The sequence below is a fragment of the Herpailurus yagouaroundi genome, unplaced genomic scaffold, assembly GCF_014898765.1.
Source record: "Herpailurus yagouaroundi ecotype Mexico unplaced genomic scaffold, PumYag 206, whole genome shotgun sequence".
Lineage (NCBI taxonomy): Eukaryota > Metazoa > Chordata > Mammalia > Carnivora > Felidae > Herpailurus > Herpailurus yagouaroundi.
This window is the reverse complement of record NW_024412437.1, coordinates 3,090,485-3,095,699: the sequence shown is the minus strand read 5'-3', so window position 1 is coordinate 3,095,699 and position 5,215 is coordinate 3,090,485. Positions and strand designations below refer to the sequence as shown.

At 61.1% G+C, this 5,215-nt stretch overlaps 1 protein-coding gene across 2 annotated transcripts in view; it reads left to right on the top strand.

Annotated features, from left to right (window-relative positions):
• Positions 1-450: 450 nt before the first annotated feature.
• The window catches only part of CACNG5 (calcium voltage-gated channel auxiliary subunit gamma 5), a 41,259-nt gene continuing 36,494 nt past the window's right edge, over positions 451-5,215 (top strand). For both annotated transcript variants that reach the window (XM_040452166.1, XM_040452165.1), the window contains exon 1: positions 451-581. The gene's annotated coding sequence lies outside the window, so the exon portion shown is untranslated. The remainder of the gene's footprint in view (positions 582-5,215) is intronic.

The window sequence follows — 5,215 nt, the reverse complement described above, 5'->3', positions numbered from 1 at the left end:
CAGCGGTAAAATGGAATTGTTGGGAAGGCTTTAAATAACTTCATGCTCACAAAGCGCTCTGAAAAGCCCGCAGGGCACTGGAAGTGAACAATAAATACCAGCAGACCTCGGCGTTGTTGTTTTTATCCTTAGTTATTACTAAGCAGAAGCAGCTGGGATTTGAAAGTCTGACTAAAGTCGGGGGGGGGGGGGTGGGGCGCATTGAAACCACCCGCGGCCCCGCCCGCCTCTCCTCCCCCACCCCGGGCCCCGACCTTCCACCCGCCAACCCCCCCCAGGTGCTTCCCCGAGACGTGCTCACCGCCCCGGGTGGAGCCCGGCAGCCGCAGGGTCCCGCGGCCCGCCCTCCGCTCGCCGCGCGGGGGCGGGAAAGCCCCGCCCTCGGCCCCGCCCCCTGCCCGCCCCTCCCTCTGCGAGTTCGGGGCTCCGGCTGCGGCGGCTGCTGGGTCACCCGCGCGGAGCGGTTCGGCCGGACGCGACGGGACGGGCGCCCGGGTGCCTGGCGCCGAGCCTCCCGCGCGGCGCGCCGAGCCGGCGAGGCACCTGCGACCTGGGTCGGGGGCCGCGACCGCTCCAGCGAGGTAGGAGCCGGGAAGCCGGGGTAGGGAGGGTGGGGGAGACCGGCTCTCCCATCCTGGGGCGCGGGGTGGCGGTGAGGGGGGGAGGACGACCTCTCGCCGGCGCCTCGGCCCCTGCGCGCGGCCGCCCCCCCCCCACCCCGATTCCCGCGGAGCCAGGGGCAGCGGCCACACTGCCCCCCGCGTGCGCGCATGCAGGTCCGGCGCGGGGAAGGTAGGGGCCGCGTGGTGGCGGGTACGCGTGTCCACGCCTGTGTGTGCGCGTGTGTCCGTGTGTGTGCGCGCGCGTGTCGGGGATGTGCGGGGGAGGAGATGACGCCCCCTGTTCGCCGGCGCTGCTGGGCAGTTCTTGTTGCCCACTCCAAAGCTGAGGGCACACTCGAAAGACGGGCTTGAGTGGGGCCGGCAAAATTATCCGCGTAATGCGGGAGAGAAAGCCCCCCCCCCCCCCCGACCTGTTGAGCTGGGCTGCCCACCTGTGCCTCGAATTCCCCGCTTCTCCCGCCTGACCGCGGGGACGGCGAGGATGCCCGGGTCCGGCGGGGTAGGGAAAGTGCCCCTGCCAGATGCCGCGGAGCAGAGGTGGACACGGAGGGGAGCAGAAGGTGGCGGGCATGGGGACCCGCTGGCCCGGGGCTGAGTGTGAGCGCTCAAGCCAGGAGGCACGCACCGAAACATTCCCCCCGGCACTCCGGAGCCTCCCTCCTCCCCATTTTAATTACTTGAACTGCCTTTGCCCTCATCCTCATTGGGTAATTGATGAAGGTTAGTTCGTTAAAAAATTTAAAGCGAAGTCAGATGGTCACTTCTTGGGACCGAGAGGGATTTAAGAGGTAATTCCTGGAACGTGGTGGGGGAGGGCAGAGGATCCTGTTCCAAGCCCCTCCCAGTGCTGACCCTGCTCGGTGCGGGGTCGCAATGGCCAGGTGCAGCCTTGGGCTCTCATCCGCCTTCTAGAACTCGCCAGCCACCTCGGCGTCGGTGTTTATGGTTGAGGAGGCTCTTGTTCAGAGAAAGGAAGGGATTCACCCACTTTGTGGGATTATCGGCGACTAGACGGGAGCTGGACCCAGGACAGGGTTCCGAAGTGAGAGACGGGCGTCACACTCCAGCTGTCACCTGTGCTGCGTCCTGCCCCACACCATCCCAGGGAACAAAAGCTGGGACTTCCTTCTTGGCCACATTATGCCACTCCCTCATCTGTCTCAACCTCAAGGCTTGATGAATTCACAGCCCGGGTTGCAGGGAGGGCGGGGGGACTTTGGTTTCCAGCTGACATTCTGGTTTCAGGACATCTCAGGACCGCAGGCATCTTGGTGACAGATCGGCTGTGCCTCTCTGCTGACACCACAGCCAGCACCCCTCCCAGAGTCTCCTGCCTGCCTGAGAAGCCCTAAATGTGCCTCACTTCTCCGCTAACGTGACGGCTGGAGAGAGCTGGGGGCATCCTGTCACAGGGTCAGGTCCCCGGGGTGCCTAGAAAAGGTGACATTTGTAGCGGTGCCTAAGGCATCCCCATCCCAAACTTCTACCTTCGTCTTAACTTGTGGGAGGCAGTGGACACCCTGAGGGGCGAGGGGTGGAGCCAGGGCCGCCCTGTCCACGTGTGTCCAGTTGGTGAGACCTTGGCATCCTGGCAGCAGGCTTGTGAGAGCTCAGCCGCTCTCAGGCTGCGAGCTGGGGTTCTGGGACTTGGGGCGGGGGAGGGGAACGCAGGGGGGAGGTCGGCTGAGTTGGTCACAGTTGGCTGGAGGAGGCAAGCCTGATGTCGTGGTGGAAAACACGGGCTCCAATCCCAGCTGGATCACTGACTTTGTGACTTTGGCCGAGTCACAGAAACACTTGGAGGCTCAGTTTCCTCTTCTGTAGAATAGGGCCGGGACACAGATGTCAGTGTCGGGCTCAATGGCGGTGTTCCGGGCTGCTAGTCCCTGCTTCCTCCAGCCCCCAGCCTGACTCTCAGCCATTGTCCTTGTGGGAGGCGACTGTGAAGCTAGGATCCCTCATGCCATCCTGAGCATGGGGGGGGAGGGGGGGCGTGGCGGTGGTGTGAGTTTTGGTATCAGGGTAGCTCACAGATTGAGCTCGGGGTCCCAGAAAGTGAGGATGCGAGAGTTGGAACCCAGTCTCCACCAAGCCCTGCCTCTGGGAGAGCGCGTGCTTCTGCCCTGGCTTCTAGCCACCTGTGTCCTGGGCCTGGCCACACGGCCTCCTGACTCATTCCTAGGTGGTCACCGGTCATGTGCCTGCTCTTTCCTTCCATCCTGGATCGGGGTCAGCCTTCCTCCCTGGCAGAATCAGGGCCAGCTACGTGTGACTTCAGAGGCACCAGGAAAACCCCTGCCTGCCACCTGCCAAATGTCCTGTCTCCCCAGCCCTGGCTGCCTGCTGCCTAATATTCCACCATTAGAGACTCCTTCCTTTCGCTCATGGCCTCATATACCCATTTGTCAGCTATGAAACCTTGTGACTCATTTAAAAGCTTTCGGGACCTGTGTGGGGGGGGGGGGGGGAGGGAGAGGGCGGAAGAGAGAGGGGAGACGAAAGAAGGTGACAGGGAGAAGAAAGTGCTTTGCCAGCCTCCGAGTCTACAGAGAAAGGCCCAGTTGTGAGCCCAAGGAGGCCCCAGAGGGAAGTAAAGATTCAGGCAAACGGGGCAGGGCAGGCGGCAGGCAGAGGAAGTTGTGAACGTCCGGTGGGAATTCTCAGTGAGAATGTGGGGTGGGTGGCCCGCGGGGGCAGCAGGTGTTATGTAGAAGTTTCCAGCCCTCTGCCTGGGGTGGGGCCTTTGCAGCCCGTTTCAGAGGTGAAACAGACCCGAGGCAAAAGCCTCCTTCCTTTTCTGCCGCTCCCCCCCCCCCCCCCCCCCAGGCACACGGCCATGTGGTGGTTAATGTATTCTAGGGCGGTGTTCTCTGCATTTGGAGAGCCTGGGCTCCTCACGCTGGCTGTTTAAAGCTGTCAGTGGTAATCTGTTAGGTCAGCAAAAGGCCTGGGCTGAGCAGGACCACGGGACCTTTCAACTCCTGTGATGCCCTGGACATCCCAAGTCCTTCCTCAAAAGAGCAATAAACCACATCATTCACTCAGACCCACAAGTCTCCTGGGCTGCTAGAGGCCCGGAGGTGCACGGCTCGGCTGGGATCACCCTCAAACGTGGTCCTCAAAGATCTCCCTTGTGGAGGTGGTTCCTTGCCCCGGTGGGCGTGTGGGGGCAAGTTTCGGGGGGTACGGGGATGAGAACTGACCGTCCCTGCCCAGGGGGTCCATGGACAGGCTGGATGCGGGGAGAGGCAGGCCAGCATCACCCCGGCCCTCAGAGAGCCTGGAATGTCCTGACCGCACAGCCGTGAGCTGTTTGCAGCCCATCTGAGCACCGCAGAGAGCAGAGCTGAGACCAGAGAGAAGTTACAGGTCACCAGTATGACCTGTTGGCCATGAACTCCTCAATGACAACCATTTAAAAAAAAAATTGAGGTGTAATTGACATTTAACGTTATGTTAGTTTGACGAGCATTCTTTTCTTTTCAGTTTATTTATTCATTTTGAGAGACAGCGTGCAGGTGCACAAGTACAGGAAGGTCAGAGAGAGAGAGAGAAGGAGAGAGAGAATCCCAAGCAGGCTCTGCACGTCCACACGGAGCCCGGTGACGGGGTCGAACCCACGAACCATAAGCTGAAGTTGGACTCTTAACTGACTGAGCCACCCAGGCGCCCAGTTTGTTGAGTGGTCTTGAAGATGAGTGTCAGTGCTGTCTGTTCTTGGATGATGATGTTAACGGCAGCAACTCTTCATTCCAGCACAGTCATTTATTGAGCACCTACTGTGTACATGGTGGTGACTATTCTGTGATGAAAATACAAATGTGGTATGACTAGCTTTCGGGGCCAGATTATTCTTTGGCAGGGGCCGTCCTCCGTGTTGTAGGATGTTTAGTAGCATCCCTGGCCTCTGCCCACTAAATGCCTCCTCCCGTGGAGACAACCACAGATGCCTCCAGACATTGCCTAGTGTCCCCTGGAGGGGGAGGGGGGGGCAGACTCGCCCATAGCTGAGAACCACTGGGGATACTCAGCTATGGTACCGGCTCCTACCCGGTGTGACCAAGAGGCTGGAGAAGGAGGAGGAAGAAAGTGAGGCAGAGATCTGGGGAGAGAGCCTTCCAGGCAGGGGCAAGAGACAGTCCAAGAACAAGGAGGACAGAGGTGGCCGGGTGGCAGCGGACTTTGGAACCACACGGAGGGGAGTTCAGATCCCAGCCCAGTCACTGGGTAGCTGTGTGTGGCCGTGGGCTAGTCCCAGAACCTTCCTGAGCCTCGGCTTTTGCAGGGACTCGGACCCTGTCCTCAGCCCTTCCCACTGCCCGTGCCAGCTCGTGTGTCCCCTCTTCTCCGTGCACGTGCCAGTGGGAAGCCAGAGGGCAGGCAGAATCCCCTCCCCCCTTTCTCCCAGCTCCAGGCTCTTGTTCTGGACAAGTGCATCTATTCACTGAGCTGCAGCAACGCCATCTGGTGAGGTCAAGGCCAATATCTCCGGAGGTCAAGAGAAGTTCAGGCCTCCAGCTCCCCTCTCCCTCTCCCTCCTCCCCCGCCCCGCCGCCGCTCCACGCCCGCGAGGTCGGCTCGGGGGGGCGGCG